A 19,377-nucleotide genomic window follows, 5' to 3' on the forward strand; every position below is an offset into this window, starting at 1 on the left:
TTGGCAGATATCCATACATTAGTGTGAAGAGTCAACCATTTCACAGGCTGAGAGAGAAGTTCTTCCACCTATTTTTTTGTTTTCAACTTTATTTATATTTTTGTAGAGTAGAAACATCACAGATAAAAATTGTCTTCTTTAATTATAAGGCCAATATAAAAGAGAATGGGCCTCATTCCAGTTCCGGCGGTAACCGAGCCGGAAAAACCGGCAGTTGATGCCGGACTTGGAATGAATTACCGTGATTGCCGCAATCACCAGTGCATTATAACCCCATTGACCCGGTAATTCCGGAGGCGAAATTCCGTAAATCACTGTTCCGGTGACGGAGCCAGTGTCTCCATTTCCGTCTGCGGAACTTGTAATCTGCCGGTCCGGAAACAACGGTGGCAGCGGGTTTACCGCCACCGTTGTTTCCGGACCGGCAGGGTCATAATGAGGCCCGATATCAAACAACAGTCAAGTAAGACAGAAAGTACCATAATTTCCATAACAAAGAGCTGCAACCTGTAAACCACTGATCTCATGCATCATCTCTTGCCATATTGCCAGTTATCACAACATGGTGCAACAAGTGGTACATGTTGACCGAGGAAGACTGGGCCAGAAAGTGTCCCCCGCATACCCAAATGGCATGAGAACAGAGCGGATAAATGTGTTACCTTAATTGCTAGGTCACTAAGAGACGTGACTCAGCTGCAGACAGACAGGAGGCTGAAGGCAAGAGAGGGGGCGAAACAGGGATCAGGAGGAGGACATTAAGGAACATTAGAAGTAGGTTGAAGTTGTGAATCAGGAGGATCTTCTTGGAGTTAGTCAGCAGCCGGAGGTTGGAGTGGAGCAGCGGGAGAAGCAACAGTAGACTGGTAAAGTGGTAGCTAGTAAGAAAAGAAACATGCGAGAGGACCGTCTGACCCAAGACAGTGGGTGGGGCCAAACCCCGATCCATAGGGGAGTCCATGGGGGGAAAGAGGGAGTTCAGGAGGTGCAGGAAAAGAGAGGATTTTGGAGGGGAAAATGTCCCTTTTCACATGGCCTGTGGAAACTGGGGAAGGGAATCCCTGCTGGCTTCACCTCAAAATGTATGAAAAGCTAAGATTAGACATAGTACTGATGCATGAGACACATCGACAACACAGGAGCAACACAGAGAGCACAGCTGGTCATATTCCATGACGAACAAGAGACAAGAGGAGGAGAATCAGACACATTACCTAGAGATTGAGTGGCGGTTGAGCCCCGAACCCTTGTGAACCTTACAAGGAGCCCCACAAACTGCTGGACCTTTCAGAAAAGAAAAGACTGTCCTGATATATTTTGGTTTCTTTTTAGCCTGATAGTGAAGTGCTTGTGCTAAATAGAACCGGTTTTGACCTGCAACTGTGTTCAGGCTCTTTGTGGTACCCAAGTGTCTTAACAACAGTTCCCAAAGTGACGGTGACACACAATGAGACACCAATTCTGCGGTGACAATGACTAAGTTCTGAAGAAAACACACGATCAAAGATGGCTGCATGCTGTGAATATAAATCAAAGGTTTCCCACAGCAAACTGCAGTAAAGACAGACTGAGAAACCACAGCACAGTAGGACACTGAGTAGAAGTTCATAGAACACACTGAAAGAAGCACTTGTGGAGAAACCTGGCCTCCTGGGACAGTGTGCCTAAATTCCCAGAACTAACAAAGAACTATGGACTGGCACTTCGATATGGAGTCTAAGCTACAAGAAAGGACTGAAAGAATCACGAAGGACAAAACCGCTTCCAATGGGTCTATGGAAGGTAGACTTCCAGAGGAGAATGAGACCCTGTGCGGGAGAAACTTTATTCTGATGGACTACTCAGTTGAGATCCTCAACACAAACTGAGAAATGCGAACACTGAATGCCTGATGCAGATTGGAATGCTGAATCCAGGTTTCAAGTTGAACAGAAAAACAAGCACTGGGCTCCTGTGGCCATGTTGAAAGAGGGAGCCAGGCTTCCATCACGAACTGAGCAAGAGAATTTGTGAAGAAACCACTAACTGTTGGAGAAGCGAGTCCAACTCCCTGAACACACTAACAAATCCAAACCTGACCACTCATAGTTTTAAAGAAGTAAAGTTTTGCTCGAACTTTATCATTATTGCCACCCCTTCTTCTAACCTAGTAAGTCAAATTAGGGATTTGGAAACTAGCAAGAAAAATTAGATAGAACCTCAAGTTTCCTTTTGCACACAAATCTTGTTACAAACATCTATCCCCTCTCAAATTACCAGAGATGGACATAGGTAACAGCTCCCAGTACAGTTACAAAGTTTTTTTTTAAAAAATATTTTATTGATTTTATATTTTAGAAAACCAAACAACACACAACACAATACAACTGTTAATTATTTACAGAAACACAAAAGAAAATACGAAAAAACTCCCCCACCCCCCATCAAGCCAGAGCCGGCTCCCTTGTATCCTCAGTCGGGGCACTGTCAGGTGGAACATTGTCCGTGGGCCCATCTTCCGAATTCTCATATTCGTCCAAACCCTGTTGTGGGTTGGTCATAGAGGCCACCAATTGTCGCCACGCCAGCAAGGGCCCTATCTCCTCCTCGCCCCCTCTAGTGACCGCTTCAAACCATACCACGGATTCAGCCTCCGCCCACCTCATAAGGTCCGCCCACCATAGTTCCACTCTCGGCCTGCGAGCCGATTTCCAGTTCATGGCAATCCTGCGTTTGGCCAGAACATATGCCAGGTCCCTCAGCTTGCTCAGGTGCCTAAAGTGTCTGGGCCTGGGGAAGATCCCAAGCATACACGACCAGGCAGATCCCACGTCCAACACCACTCCCCCACCTGCGAGCTTCATCTTAACCTCCTCCCAAAATCTATAGTTACAAAGTTCTACAATAATCAAAAAGCCATCAACTTCAAGTGAATAACATTTTGGAAGCGTGTTTGTTTACTGCGTGGAATGTTTCTGTTTTTCTTGGTGGTATAGTTTTCATAGTAAAGGCAATGATGCTTTAGGCTTTGCTAGAAAAAGCTTGAGCTCTCCTCACGAGATCTTGCAGGAAGATCTAAGATACAGAGGTCATGTGTCAATCAGCTGCTCTGTGATGCAAAAGTAGGTCTCTCATGTGCCCATTGCTCCACTGTCTCTCTCTGTTTCCAGCTGGCCATGTCTCCTGACATTTCTTTGTGACCGCTAATAAGCAGAGATGACAAAGCATTGTTTGAAGGTGGTCACTGACAGCAGCACTGAGGTGGTGGATGGCGTTGGAACAGACCTCTCTGTGGGATTTCAGACCCAGGCTGTGCCCACTCCATGCGCACACGGACTGTGGGGTGAAATCTAATAAAGAACGAGCTGCAAACGGAATGTTGAGCACCTTGTTCATATTTGGTTTCTAGGTCTTCCTCTTTGATCGAGTACAGGAATGGCCTGGGGGTCAGCAACATGTTTTGCCTTACCCTTCGATTTGTGTACATGTCCTTTCCCAGTTGATAACTGAGAAGACGAATGTGGCATGGTGCATAGAAGGCTGTGTATGCACTAGTATATCTCTCCTTCATGCTTGTAAGTTTTTAGACGTTTCTTTTGCATTGTCGTTCCACAACGGCTGGAGGAGTGCGCGACTGGAGCAGGTGCCACTGCCATGCTTATGTTTTTCCCACATCTTTCTTTTATTTCTATGCCTGGAATGGGCAAGGGCTCGAAGTATGTAGTGAAATTGCCATAGCTCATACCAAGCAGACAGCGGCTTGGATCTTTTAGTTCCTGCCAGAGTCCCAGAGCAAGTGGGGGTGAAAGGCCACAGTGTTTCTTGCATTACGCATGGTAGGACCCAGGTACCTTCTGCTCTGCATCCATGAGTCATTGCTTCTCTGCTCACATTGGCACAGAAAGGGACTCTGCTAAATAGCATTCTTTACAACCATAAACTAGATGCAAGGATTGTTCTTACACGAATAAGTTGATGTGGTGATGTTGCACTTGGTTGATGAGGCTGGGGTGACCATGGGGTCTGGTAGGTTACGAGAGGGTCCTCTAAGCCCCTCATCCCATCGACACCATTTGGTCTCAAACAACTTTTCATTTTAATCACTGAATCAGGCATGACACAGCTCAGGGGACCACCACAGAACCACTTTTCCAATGTAATACTTTAAAATATACATTTCAATACATTGGGCCTCATTACGAGTTTGGAGGCAGCCATGCCCTCTAGTAACGGCATGGCTGCCTCCAAACTCGGGTCCGGGTTCCCTGAATGGGGAAATACCGGGCCATTCCGACCTTGGAGGGCCCAGCATTTCCCCATTCAGGAAACCTGGACTCGGTACATCCCCATTCGAGCCCTCATAGGGCTCAATGGGAATGGGGAGCATGCTAACAACTGGCCCGTTAATGACGGGCACGTTGTTAACATGCTGGGCCGCTCGCGGGACCAGCTAAGGATGTCTGGTAAGAGCAGGCGTCCATAGCGGGTCCGGCGAGTGGACCTCGTAATGCGGTGGTATGGGGTTAACGGCGCCGGCAGCTCTACCGGCGCCGTTAACCCCATACTGCCAGGGTCATAATGAGGCCCATTATCTACTTTACACTGACTGTTTGGGGCATTGCTACTTTTATTATTTGTGTACTGGGACGCTGTGAGATGGTCAGTCCTTTTTCTGTCTCCTTTGGAGGCGGTCGTTTGCCTCACTTTACATCGGCAACAGCATTAAATGTGCCGTGCCGGTCGCCCGCGCAACGAGAGGTGAGGCTGTTCCTATTTCGGGAAAGCTTTTTTAAAGCCACACTGCTCTGCCTAATTTAGTTGTGTTTTACTTTGCTACCATTTTAAATTGTATTGCCTTTATCAATTCACGCTGCGTTACGCGGACTGTTTGGGACATTGCTACTTTTATTATTTGTGTACTGGGACGCTGTGAGAACGGTCAGTCCTCTTTCTGTCTCCTTTGGAGGCAGTCCTTTGCCTCACTATACATCGGCAACAGCATTAAATGTGCCGTGCCGGTCGGCCCACAGTGGACGGGCGCAGCAGAGTTCGCCAAAGGGGCACTTAAGGCAAGCCTGTCTGTGCCCGTCCGTGATGAGGACGGGAAGGATGGGCACCTATACTATTCTAGGAGGGCTGGAGCGGTAATTCAGTTGATGTCAGAACAGCCTCTTCACAGCAGCGGTCGTTTGGTGTGCTAAGCACCTCCCCTTTTCACTGCTGTTACCAAATACCCGCTCCCTACCAGCACATGTGGATGAAATTTTTTATTTTTCATCATATAGCCGGCCGGCCCCGCTACGACTTATGGAGACATGACTTCAGGTAAGCTCGGAGCAAGCCCTTGTCCAGGCTATCCCCCCGATTATCTTATCATTCATCTTGACCGACAGCCACCCCAGAAGGGAGAAGGGATTGCGGTTATTTTTAGGTCTGAGTTTACTGTCACTTGGCTTAGCTGCCCCCATTGTTTAGCCATGGAGGCTTTACTTTTTAGATGTGTTATCTCACCTGTTTTTATTGGCTCATCTATCGTCCCACATGCCCACAGGGGAACATCCTGGAAGTTTTCACAGACTTACTGCAGATCTCCAAGTACAATATACACATTTGGTGGTACTTCGGGACCGTAACATGAAATGTAATGGCCCCAGGTCCCCTTTCTTCGGTAGTCTGTCGGACCTGGAGCATTTTCAACATGTGATAGGACCTACTCATAAGTTAGTCAACACATTAGACTTGATCTTTGCAAAAAAACTCTACTAACTTTGCAGTCACTTGAACCCGTACTGTGGACTGATCACCATTTGGTGACCTGTATGTTTGAAGCAGTAGGGATGCAGTCTAAGATCCCTGTAGGCAGAATCTGGCAGCGCTCATGGCGCACAGCCGATATTCAAGGCATGGTTTCCTCTGTCACTGCCAAGTGCAAGATGGCTCCTGTCACCTCCCTCTCTTTATTCTCTCATGCACTGTATGAGGCAGCAGATGTGGTGGCTCTGTTGCGACTTATTCAAGGTCGGAGACTGCCACCTGAGCAATGGTTTTCTGACCTACTGAAGGCTGCCCGGCTCAAATTGAGGCAGGCAGAGCGTAAATGGTGCAAGGCCCTACTCTTAGGGTACAGTATAAGGCCTGCTCTGTAGCCTATTCGTTAGCTATTACAGCAGCTAAAATATTGTATCCAACTAAGAAAATGGAGTGCTCATTATGCCAACCAAAAGCTCTTTTCTCAGCAGTTAAATCGCTCTCCTTATCACCCAAATTGGCTCCTAATATAACGGCCACCTGGGAATTGTGTAAAGCTCTGTCACAATAGTTTATCACCAAGATCAAGATTATTTGTGCAAACATCTCCATGGCGGCGAATACTTCTTCTATCAGTGAGAACAACTTACTAGAATCTGCGGGCCCAGTCGGCCCGATGGGGTGGTTGTCCTTTCCGAGGTTCTCTGACGAGACGGTACTTGCCGCCATTCAAAAGATCAAGTCGTGCTCCCCATCTGACGCAGTCCAATTGGCTGTTATGAAAAAGATCTCCCCTGATCTCTTGATGGAGATCACAGTAGCTAGCAATGATTCTTGCCAGTCAGGGCTGGTCCCGCCAGAGCTTAAAGCTGCTATGGTAATCCCTCTCTTGAAGAAGCCATCACTGGACCCGTCTGTTCTGTCTAATTTCCACCCCATTTCTCTTCTCCCCTTCCTCACAAAGCTTTTGGTGTCTCTAGTGTCACCTTTACTTTCCACGTTTCTTGAATCTTCTCACCTCTTGGACCCTGCCCAGTCTGACTTTAGGCCAGGCAGGTGTACAGAGTGTGTCCTGGTCTCCATCAAGGACGACATGACCAGGCTGGTGTAAGCGCGTGGTGTGGGTGCCCTGATTTTGTTAGACCTGTCAGCGGCGTTTGACACTGTCGACCACCCCATTCTACTGTCCCATCTGGCCCAAATGAGTATATCTGGGCAAGTGCTGGCCTGGTTCACTTTGTTCCTGGCGGATCGTACTCAGGCTCTCTCCATGCCGCCTTTTCTTTCTACCCCCTGCCGTCTCAGTTGCGGGGGGTGCCGCAGGGATACTCCTTGTCTCCGATCCTATTTATTATTTACATCTGGGCACTTGTGTGTCTCATCCGCTCCTTCGGCGTCAGGTGCTACTCTTATGCCGATGACACCCAGATCCTGATCTGTTTAGATCTTGATCAGGCTGAGGTGTCCTCATGCCTTCAGAGGTGCCTGGTGGCCGTGGGGGATTGGATGATCCACAATTGGCTAAGATTAAACAGAGACAAGACTGAGGTGTTGGTGGTGGGTTGTCTTCCCGATGCCTCACTCTGTGTGTCTTCCTTTTGGCCCTTCTCTCTTGGTCCCCTTCCAGCTCCGGTGGTGAAGGTGAAAAACGTGGGCGTAGTCCTGTTTGCATCTCTGTCTATGGACACCCAAGTAGCAGCTGTTGGCCAAGCCGGTCATTTTCAACTTAAAGTATTGAAGGAAGGGCTTCCCATAATCCTTGCCCCTCTTCGTCCTCCGGTGGTGGCAGCCATGGTGCTTACCCGGCTGGACTATTGCGATTCCCTATACCTGGTGCAGCCAAAGGGGCTGGTCCGGCGACTGCAATGTTTACAAAATCTAGCAGCTCGCATTGCAACAGGTGCGCCCTATGGGGCCCACATTTCACCGGTGCTTCGGGCCCTTCATGCTCTCCCAGTGACCCAACGCATCAGGTTCAAAGCGCTATGTATCGTCCAGCAGGCGCTGCACAACCAGGGGTGCGGATTATCTTTGTATGAAGTTCACCCGCTACTGTCCTAAGCGCTGTCTGCGCTCTGCCTCTGCCTCTGCCGATTTGCTTTGTGTGCCTTCTTTCCGCCGTGTGCAGATTGGGCAACAAGCTTTTTCCATAGAAGCGGCTCAGCTATGGAATGAGCTTCCGCTAGCCATATAAGAACTATCCAACCATCGGGCCTTTAGAAAGGGTGTAAAAACATATTTGTTTTAGGCGGAGGGGTGTTCTGGTTATGGCTGTGTGCCTTGCCCTCTTGCGCCAAGATACCCTAGAGTGGCCGTGCACTTTAGAAATTCCCATAATATAACATAACATACTTTTACAATGAAGGTGTTCAAAAGAGGAGACTGAAAAGAGCTGGAGAGATGGATTATCAGAGGAGGCAGCGGACCGTGCAAAGATAAAGCTAGTGAAGAAGAGGAAGACGAGTGGGCAGGAAGAAAATTGAAACAAGGAACGAAGGAATAAGAAAGAGTAAAGGAGGGTGAATGCCAGAAACACATTAGAAGTGAGGAGTCTCAGGAGAGGAGGCATCAAGAAGGGGCCATGAAGGAAGAGGAGCTATGAGGTAAGAGAAAAAATAACTGATCATTGCAGGGTGTTGAGGAGCAAAGAGGAGGATTCAAGAATGGAGAAACAGGTAATAGACAAGAACAGGAAGTTAAGGAGGGGTCAGACAGTATCCTGTGAAGGCACCTGACTAATCAGTGGTGACAACAACTGAGGCAGAGTCTAGTGCCGTTAATCCTGACTCGCATCCAAACTTTCCCAGGACCAAGAAGATCTGGAGAGCGTTACCAAAGCATAGCACAACGCTAAGCAAGCCTGGGCCCCTCAAACCGAACATGCAAATATTCCAAATACCCCTGAACTAGACACTACTGGCCACCCTATGGTCAGGCGCTCCCAAACCACTGAAATACCCACTGCAATGTTGGTCCATACCAAGACAATTACATTAAGACATTATTAGGGAGAATTCTCTGTAAAGGCTAATTTCCCAAACCTAGTGAGTCCCCCAGCAGCTTTGCTGGATTTTTGGGGTTTATTTTTTTCTCCTGCTAAGAGTGAGACTCTTTTTCTCCCACTCTTAGGCATGATTTGAGAATGTCCTTTGACTATGTAATGTGTTTTATGGGCTATGGGGTCTTTTACTCCATAGGGCTTCATGTGTTTTTGGTATATGTGTTACACAGCACCCTCAGTGCAGTAACACAGGGGTGTCATAGTGACCCCCAAACATAGACTCCATACCCTGGGACTGACTACTGTCACCATTGACTTTACTAGTTTTAAATTGAGAACAGAACCAGTACAAACCATCATATTGTGGAAGTACTGCTAGGGGTAATTCGATTGCCCCTGGGTCTGTTTTCCAAGGGGGCACTAGCCAGTCCCCCCCTTGTCGAGTTTCTGGCTGGTGGCAGTGGATACCATGCAAAATATTCCACTGGAATATTTCCTATGGGATTTTCCCATTCATTTTAAACACACCACTTTTTGGTGCAATGTTAAAGATACCGCTGAGTTATTTATTTAATATTTATTCCCCGGTTGGGTCTTTTTGCCATGACTCTGTTTTAAAATGGCGTTTGTGTTCGCCTCTGAAACCCTAATCCAAGTCGAGCCCTTTGTTCCACTTTTGGCGGGCTTCTGCACAGAAGGCTCCAAAGGTGGTGCCACTCTGTCTGGGTCTACAGGATGTGTGGGAGGAGGGGGGATAGGCACCCTGGACTGAGTTGCCTTGGCAACTCAAGTCGCACTCTTGTGTGATTGGCCCAGTGGTGAGCCGCCTGGCTCACCACTTAGCATGTTTGATTGACAGCTAGGCTGATGAATGGGGGTTTTCTGCATAAAAGCAGGGCTTTGGGGACTGGAACTTCAGAAGTCGCCACAGGACCTAAAGAATCCAAAGAGGGGAGAAGCTGAGCCATCTACAACGATGACACCACCGGTGGAGCCCTGCTGTACGAAACTCACCACTTTCCCGACGACAGAGAAGATCTTCTTCCAGGAGAGTCTTCTTCCCTTTGAGCGGTGGGACCAACCAGTTCGGCCTTTTCGCCTTCCTGGATCGTCTGGTGGTCGAATCGCCCGTGCCAAGCACCCCGACGGCCGGATAGCCACGCTTCACCACTACCATGAATAAAAGGGTAGTACCTTTTAACCGGGAAACTCCACGGCTGCTTTCTTCCCTGGCAGTGCAAAGACCTCCAGCTTTCCTCCACGTCGAGATGTTCTCTTCCCCTGGACGAAGCACCGACTTGCACCCGCTGCCAGGAACAACTGCCCCTGCTGGAGCTTTCTCACCATTTCAGGTACTGTGTCCCGCCTGGTCTCCCTTGCAACAGACTGTCCAAGGTGTCCCGTAAATCCTTGACTCTCTATCCTTGGGTGATCTCGGACCTGTTAACATTACCTTTCTAACTTGATCCAACCTCTTTTTTGACTTTCCTGCAAAGACTTTGAGTGCATTTCCACTGTGTGACCTTGGGCACATTCCGCCTTGCTCTCTCCGAGAGTGGGCCTGGCCTATGAACTTTTTGCTCTACAGTAGACCCTGCCTTTCCTGACTTGCTGTGGGTTCTTAAAAGTGTTGGTACTGTGTGATTTTCCTATTCTGCCTTTTCTCTCCCTTTTTAAACAAATTATTGGAGTGCCATCTAGGTTTACGCGCTCACCTCTGTTTTGCTAAATAAGTGGTGTCTTAACCTAGACTTGTCAAATAATTAATTAGGGAGGTGTATACATTTCTAGTGACTGTGTTTGAACTTGCTTGACATATTAGTGCCAGTTTATTTTTACAAGTGTGTTTTTAAATAAATAATTATATACTTTTATACCCAAGCTCTGGTCAGTGTTTGCTTGTGCTACTGTATTTTTAGCCCTATTGAGTAAACTCTATATACTGCCTAACTCTTCTTGAGAGAGGTCTGACTGCTCAGCCACAGCTACCAGGTAAATCTGGGTGGTGCAGACTGCTACCAATTGGGTTTACTGCTAACACCTGTAGTTTTAAACCTTTTTGCAGTGGTCCCTAAGGGAACCGCACAGGTTTCTGCCTAACAGACATTATGCATGTTAAACAATTACTGGCAGCTAAGTGAAGGGTTGCAATACATAACCGAAGACCAGAGAAAGGAGAAACAAAGACTATCACATTAGAATACTTGCCATGTCCATGGACAAGAGTAAAGGAAATAGGAGGAGAACGTGGTTGCTGGTAAAGGCCGCTGATACTGATCTATGGAAGAGTATATACTAATTATGGATGGGAAGAAGGAGTAGTGGGAAGCAAGGCCTCTGACTTTGGTAAAATCTGCAGTAAATAAGGTACAAGAAGAAAATGTCAAATGCCTCAAGGAATGGGACAGAAGCGCAAACTTAGTGACATGGGTGGACAATGAAGCTGGGCCACTGCCTATAATTCCCCTGAAGACACCAGCTCTCTGTTATCAACACAATAGCGATGAAGATGTAGGATGCCAAAGGATAGAAAAAATACCAGAAATGGGAGCAGGAGCAACAGTGCTGATGGACCACTATTGGGCTTGGGAATCCAAAGCATATGACAAGCTGCCGCCAAACTGGGGAGGAATATGCTACCTAGCACATGTCAACATGCCTTCATTGGTGGTACCGAAGAAGGACGTAAAGCTTGAAGACTTCCCAAAAATGGAAAACAACAAGAGAAAGAAAAGATTGTTGCATACTGGGCCATCTGTCCAAACAGACAACACTGACCGGCAGAAAAGAAGGAAGAGAGGGAGGAATTACTTCTCAGGGAAGTCAGAAGCAGCATTGGACGAAATACCAGCATCACACAGACTGTTCAGCAGAACACAAATATTCTTCACATCACTAATCTCCAGAGTACAGACATATACGCAAATGCCAAATGGTTACAGATCACTCGCTGGGAGTTGATGGCAACTATAAACTAGACGGTGAAAGGGTTCAATGACATAAAAGAAGAGCTCCGAGAGATAAGGTTTGTGGCGCTCCAGAACAGATACATTCTGGATCTCCTCACAGCTATCGAAGGATGAGTTTAGGCAAAGATAGGAAGTTCCTGTTGCACATTCATACCTGACAACAATGAAGATAACAGAACTCTCTCAGACGCAGTTACACAATTGGCAAAAATGGAAGACGAAGGAAGAGGAACATGGAAAGACGAGAGCTGGCTGGCATATCTCTGGTCATGGATGCCGTCCTGGCTGGCTGATGGTTTGAAAGTTATAGTTGGAGATCTAGCGCTGGGAGCAGCATCCCTGTGTGGGATTAAGATATGTATTGGCAGGTGCAAGAAGGCTGCAGAAAAAGCAATAGGGATGCAAGTTCTCATAGAAATGGAGACTGGGAGAGCAATGGATGATATTGTGAAGGAAAGAGAAAGGCAGAGAGAAAAGATAGAGTCTGACGTATTTCCATCAAGAGTGGAGGTAGACAACCCATGCAATCCGTAGAGAACTGGGTTTGGTGCAAACCTGGAGGTGGGTGCGTCTACATGTACTGGTCATTTGACTATCATGTCAACTACTATGGACATCTTGCAGGTATAATTGAGACTACCACTCAATAGCCTATCCGGAGTGGAGTTGCTGGAGAAGGGCCCAGGGTGTGACTTACTTGTGACGTAATAGTCTATCAAAACTGGCCTGCGAGCCAAAGTCCCTCAAGCTGTGCCTGGATTTGCCTATGCGCATTTGATCCCTGTTGGTTTGTTGGCTGTAATAAACCTCAGTTGAACTTGCTTCTTGTCTGGACTTGCGTTTCTTTGGGATTGGGAAGAAGATAGGCCTTCCATGAGTTCGATGTCTGTGAATTCCTAGTAAACCGCCCTGCTTACGTAAGTGTTCTCCCTAACACTCCTTCTTAAGTGGAAAAGTAAAAAAAAAAATATATAGATATATTATTAGTGTGACAAGACCGATACGGTAGTGAAGGTTAAAAGACACTTCACATTGGAAAATTAAAATGTTTCTCCTCGGATACAGTTTACCTTGTCCATGAATACATTTGGCAAGCTACTCATCTGGCCAACACGAAACACTCGCACACAATTTGGTCACATTTTATAGACGTTTTCATGTAAAAAATAAAAAAGAATGTTGAAAGATAGGTCTTTTTTGCAGTGTTTTCCATAAACCCCCAAAATGTACTGAATTCGGATGAATATCATTGTTTCTGCTTTGTTTCGCAATATTTTGGGCACATGGGATTGGTACATACCACAATAATTTTCAAAATGAAATGGGCCAAGCTCGAAATGTAATTTTTTTTAAATCTCAAAAATGTTTCTGTAATTCGGATTTGCAGAGATGGTGCAGAAATACAGTCCTGCCGGATTATGCTTGCATGTTAGGATTCGCTGGAACTATAGCCGTGCTAGGGCTCTGAATGAAAGTACGCACATACAATACGCTTGTAATACAAGTAAACACACTATGCACAGAAAATACACACCGACACAAGGCGGCTCGGATTATGCATAAGTACACTGCGCATATGCAGTATGTACAGAATGTAAGGTGCCACAATATGCATGGAGAAATAAGGGACCTCAATACGCACGCACATACAGTATGTGTCAGCTTAATGGACACATTATACAACATTATTAGGCTCCTACTAACTAAATGCTCGCCATATGGATAAGCATAATGTGCACATCTAATACGCATGGAATGAAAGGAGCACAGAAAACATGCTTGGAATATGCAGATAAAAACAAGCATTAGGAATACGAGTAAACACAATATGCACATACAACAACACACGCACACAAATGGCATACAGTAAAACAGGCAAAGCACACAAATAGTTGACACAAGCTAAAATAACATGCTTTAAAAGTTAGGCTACTATTCATGAAAACAACGAGAAAGCCAATATGAAGGTTACCACCAACATTCACTGGAAATGAAGTATTTCACAAACAAACACATTCCTTCACACAACAAATAAAGTGTTAACTAAAACACTGCTTTCTGCCTGGCAAATACCTAGTACTTATACAAAAGCCAAAACTGTTGGCTTTGACAATGCTCGTTAGTGAATGGGTTGGCGTGTGCATTAGTTTACCAAAAGGAAAAATGTAACAACTAAAAGAAAATGGCCACCATGTTATTAAAATGGCAAGAGGTCCTGGGCCCTCTTTCTTTTTTCATGCCAGATGAGAATTGAGCGTGGCCCGAGAACGACACAGTTAAATGCTGCAAAGTAAGTTTTTAATTACCAAAAACTGTGAGCAGATGGTTCTTGGGAAATCGGGAATAAGCAATGGACTTTCACAGTCATGTGGTTATCGTAATTCTATGTCAAGACGGAGGCGAGCATTATTTTTCATCTTCTTATTTTAATACTCTCCAGCAGTTTCAACAAATTAATACAATTCTTTTAATCCTTTCATTAAAACAATATATATAGCTATAGATATTTTTTTATTCAAAAACTTCATTTCCCATCAGTCGTAGGTGTCTGTATCCCAGTGTCCTGGCCATGTGACCTAGTCCTTCCTCTTCCTGTACACCTCCGTTACTTTTCCTGCTCTCCAGAGAGAAGTACCCTTTTTCATGTAGGTGCGTAGTTAGACAGCATTTGTATGAGGGTATTGACATAGATAACTTTATATTGGGCCTCATTACGAGTCACCTGGTATGGAAATAACGGTGGCGGTAAAGCCGCTGCCACCGCTGTTTCCATACCGGGTGATCTCGAGTCCTGCAGGCGGAGGTGTCATTCCCGCCAGGTCTGACCTGGCGGGTTTAACACCGTCCGCCTGTAGGCGGATGTGGAAACACCGGCACCATCACGAGATGGTGCCGGTGTTTCCATGGTCCCCATTCCCATTGAATGGGAACCGAGCTGGAAAAACCGGCAGGTTACTGCCGGACTCGTAATGAGGCCCATTGAAATATTGTAGGTTATGAGACTGTGGGCTGACACTACATTAGTGCGCAGGGACCGCGCAGCGTAAAAAGGACTGTTTAAACCTTTTTTATAAGATCAAGGCGGCCCGTGCTGCATATGCAGCCCTCCGGGGGCTCGCCAGAGGCCTGCGGGCTCACTTGTGTGTGATGCGAGTGAGCAAAGAGCCCCACCCTCGTGGGAACAGAGCAGGCTCCGAAGGCCTGTCAGAGCTGCTTACCCTCACTTGCGTAAGACGCGAGTGAGCGAGAAGCCCCCACCCTCGTGGGGGCGGAGCAAAGCAGAGTGCAAAGGAGCCGCTCTCAGAGAGCCGCGCGCACAGCCCCAACCTTCACGGGGGCAGGACTTAAAAGCCAGGAAAGCTGCCAAGAGTATTGGATGAAGTGCGAAGCCCCCTCCTTTGGAAAAGGAGGGGCCAAAACGCTTCACGGGCATTGCGCCCCTGTCTCCCTTCAGCGACAGATCGTAAATATTAAGAAAAGCCACAGAGACTCCGTAAAGGAGGAAAAAGTAAAAATACACGCTTTACAGCTCGATCCTGAGCATACCCTGATTACAGTGTCCTGCACTGTAGGAATAAAGAGCAGATTGACAGCACAGGTGCAGCCTCAAAGGGTCAGAGTGAATAGTGGACATGCCAACACACCTGAGAAGGTATTTATAGGCACCTACCAGCACACAGTATGGCTGAGTTTGAATGGAGTGAGGAAGAGCAAGAAGCCTTGTACTCAGAAGACTTGGCTCACAGCTTCAAAGAAGTGCTGGGTGAATCACTCAGAGGCAGTGGCTCAAGGGGTCAGACCCCTCCAGGAAAGGCTGGAAACTATTGAAATATTCCTGAGCCAAAGAGACAGAAGCACCCCACCACGAGCAAGCACCTCCACAGGGGCCACGCCAGAGGGCCCACAGGGGTGTAATAAGGCCCGGAAGAGCAAGAACTCTTCTGACCCCCCGGGCCAATCAGAAGGGGCAGATCCAAAGGCCCCAGAGGTGGCCAATGCGTTCAATAGGCTGAAAGAAGCCTTTATGACTAAGTAGGTGGTGCCGAGCCTCATCACCCCCTACCCAGGGGAAGAGAATATGGGCGACACAGAGGAAGAGGTTCCCCCTGAAGAGAAACTTGCAGAATCCCCAACCTTCTCACAAGAGGAAGCTGATAAGGAAGGGGACGAAGGAAGTCTGCCGCCACCAAAGAAGAGGCTGAGGAAACTAAACAATATAGAGGACGAAGAAACCTCAGATATGTTTCAGCCAGAAGAGATTAGGAACCCGAAATCCTCAGAATGGGTGCCCTCCCCAAGAGTTGCAAGATATATGACGCAAAGACTGCGCAAGGCACTTGAGAAAGAGGTGAGGCAAAGGATGAGGGTGGAGTGCCGAAGACCTGAGCTTCCAAGCAAAGTAGCGGAAGCACCAGAACAAGACACCAAGATGCTGGCGTTTGTCACCAAATCGAACAGGGACCCCAGGAAAGGGATCGACCGCTCATGGAGGAGTTGCCAAGAGAATGTCCTAGATCTGGCAGGTCTGCTAGCCAAGATTAAGGACTTGGCGGAGTGAGTGAATGACACCGGGGAAGAAGTGAACCCAGAGGTGTTAGCAAACTGGGCGCAGAGAGCTGTGTGTCTGTTGGGTAATGCCAATTGCATGATATCCTCTGAACGCAGAAGAGGATTACTGCTAAAAATAGACCACAAATTAGGAGACCTGTCCTCTTACGAAGCGGGCTAAGCAGCGCAAGGGCTGCTGTTTGGTGAGACCTTTGGAAAAGAGATGGGGAGATTCGTAGGGACCTACACCTCCCTGGAGAAAGCACGAGCCTCCATAAAAAAGATCTTCCCTGGAAGAGTTTTCGGAGGGACCGGTCGGTACAGAGGTCGAGCGACCAGTCGCTATCAGACGTCCAGAAGGCCTCAATCAAACAGAGCACAATACTGGGAGAATAAGCAGCCAGACACCTTCTTCCAACCCAGAGGTCGCTTCCCCAGAGGAAGGTGAGGCAGAGGTCAGGGAAGAGGACACAACTTCCCCACAGGTGAGAACATTGACATATCCATCAGTAGGAGGAAGGACAGCGAGATACTGGGAAAACTGGCGCGCACTTTCCAACGACGCGTGGGTTTTGCAGTCAGAGGATTGCACATACAATTTACCCAGACCCCATCCCAGTACAAAGCCCCCAGACAATAGTAGCAGCGCGATCAGAGAGAGACCTGTTACATGCAGAACTACAGAATCTAGTAAAGAAACAAGCAATCGAGCCGTGCGAGACCCCGAGGTTCATAAGCAAAATGTTTCTGGTTCACAGAAAAGACAAAGTGAGACCAGTCATAAATTTGAAAGACATGAACAAGTGGGTAGTGTACAACCATTTCAAGATGGAAGGTACTCACCAATTAAGAGACACGCTCAGACAGGGTGACTGGCTCGCAAGAATAGAAGTGAAGGACACATCCCTTACGATTCCAGTACAAAGAGAATACCGCCCCTTCCTAGCGTTCGACTGGGACGGGCAATTATGGCAGTTTGCGACAATGCCATTTGGACTAGCGTCAGAGCCCTGGGCGTTTATGAAACTAATGAAGCCTGTAGCAGCAGCGATCGGAGAGACAGGGATACGGATCATTATCTATCTAGACGACATCCTACTAATGGAAAGCAGCGAAGACATACTTCGCTACAAGACCAGCTGAGTAGCAAACCTCTTAGCCTCACTAGGTTTTCTAGTGAACCGAGAGAAGTCAGAGATGATACCAGCAAAGAGGATAGAGTTCCTGGGTTTCAGCATAGATACCAGGACAGCGACCCTGGAGCTACCGAAAAGGAAGATCCCGGATATAAAAAGAGAAATAAGGAACTGTCTCAGCAGACCGGCCACTTCACTGCCGACGATCGCACAAATTGTAGGCCTATTTGCAGCATCAATTTAAGCGATATTTCCAGGGCCCCTGCATTATCGAGCACTGCAGAGACTGAAAATAAGACATCTACAGCAGGGCCTCAACTACCACCAACTAGTGCCCCTAGACCAAGAGTACAGAACAGAGTTGGAGTGGTGGCTACAGCACATGGAGGCATGGAACGGCAGAGCCACTTTCGGCGACCACCCAGACATGGTAATAGAATCGGACGCCAGCAGAGCAGGCTGGGGAGCCGGTGTGGGGAACTCCAAACAGGAGGCAGATGGAGTTTGGAGGAACTCAGACTGCACATAAACTGCCTAGAACTATTGGCCGGCTCTTTCGCGATCAAAGCCTTTGCGAAGGATAAAGTGAATTAATGTATCCTACTGAAGATGGACAACATCTCAGCAGTCAGATACACAAATCATTTAGGTGGAACGAAGTCCAGAATATTAGCGGATATAGCCAAGGATTTTTGGCACGCCTGCCTGGAGTCAGGAACAGCAGTGATAGCAGAATATTTACCAGGCATCAAGAATGTAGTGGCAGACTGTAACTCCAGACATTTAACAGACTCCAGCAACTGGATGCTGGACAGAACAATCTTTCAGCAGATAGAATAACTGTGGGGGCCAATTCACTCTGATCTGTTTGCGTCCAGACTGAACGCACAGAAGAACAGATTTTTCAGCTGGAGGCAGGACCCAGCGGCAGCAGGGACGGATGCCTTCCTGAAAGATTGGAGAGAAGAGACACTATATGCGTTTCCTCCATTCGTAATGATAAGCAGAGTCTTAACGAAAGTGCACAGAGAAGCAGCGAATCTGATTACAGTAGTTCCGATATGGAAGTCACAAGTCTGGTTTCCAGCGCTTATGGAGTTAATATACGACTATCCGAGAATGTTGCCTCAAAGAGAAAACCTGCTCACGGACCCAGTTGGGTCGTGTCACCCTCAGAGTGAAGGGGACACTGCCGCTGATGGCGTGCAGGATAGCAGGAGACGCTGGAATCTCCCAGGAATTTCAGCGCAAGCTGCGAGCCTCATCACAGAGTCATGGGCCCCGTCGACTAGAAGGAGCTATGACGCAGCGTGGAGCAGATGGCCAAGGTGGTGCAAAAGGAGAAGTTTTCATCCGGTTTCTTCCCCTTTTAGTAGAGATACTAAACTTCTTAGCAGAACTACTACAGGACGGCAAAGCCTACAGAACGATAGGAGTATATAGATCTGCAACATCAGCAGAACATACGCCCATCAAAGGAGTCCCAGTAGGGGAGAATGTAGCAGTGATTAGACTTCTAAAAGGGATAAGATTTAGGAAGCCACCAGAACCAAGATACGAGTCCCTATGGGAACTAACAGTCGTACTACAGCTATTAGCAGACTGGCCCAGCATTAGATACCTACCATTAGACAGATTGTCGGGAAAATTAGCAATGCTACTATGTATGGTATCATGTATAAGAGTAGCAGATGTCAGGGCTCCAGAAACAGACAGAATGGTATATGGACCAGATGGAGTGACTTTCCATTTGGCCAGGAGAGCGAAAACAGATTCCTCCACAAAAACATATCCATATGTGCAAGAACACCCAAAATGGTGCGTAGCCGCATGTATAAAAGAATATGGGAATAAGACAGTGGAACTGAGACCGATGGGGACGACACAATTGCTTATATCGCGAAGGAAGCCGCATAAGGGCGTAGCGACAGCCACCATAGCAAGAAGGGTTAGATGAGTCTAGCAGAAATAGACATGGCAAAATTTGGAGCACACT

At 47.3% G+C, this 19,377-nt stretch overlaps 1 protein-coding gene across 1 annotated transcript in view; it reads right to left on the reverse strand.

Moving 5' to 3' along the window:
* ZFAND1 (zinc finger AN1-type containing 1) overlaps nucleotides 1-19,377 on the reverse strand; it is a 398,662-nt gene that overhangs the window by 140,284 nt on the left and 239,001 nt on the right. The gene's annotated exons all lie outside the window — the stretch shown is intronic.

The sequence above is a fragment of the Ambystoma mexicanum genome, chromosome 5q, assembly GCF_040938575.1.
Source record: "Ambystoma mexicanum isolate Mex_15411 chromosome 5q, UKY_AmexF1_1, whole genome shotgun sequence".
In the NCBI taxonomy this organism is placed as follows: Eukaryota; Metazoa; Chordata; class Amphibia; order Caudata; family Ambystomatidae; genus Ambystoma; species Ambystoma mexicanum.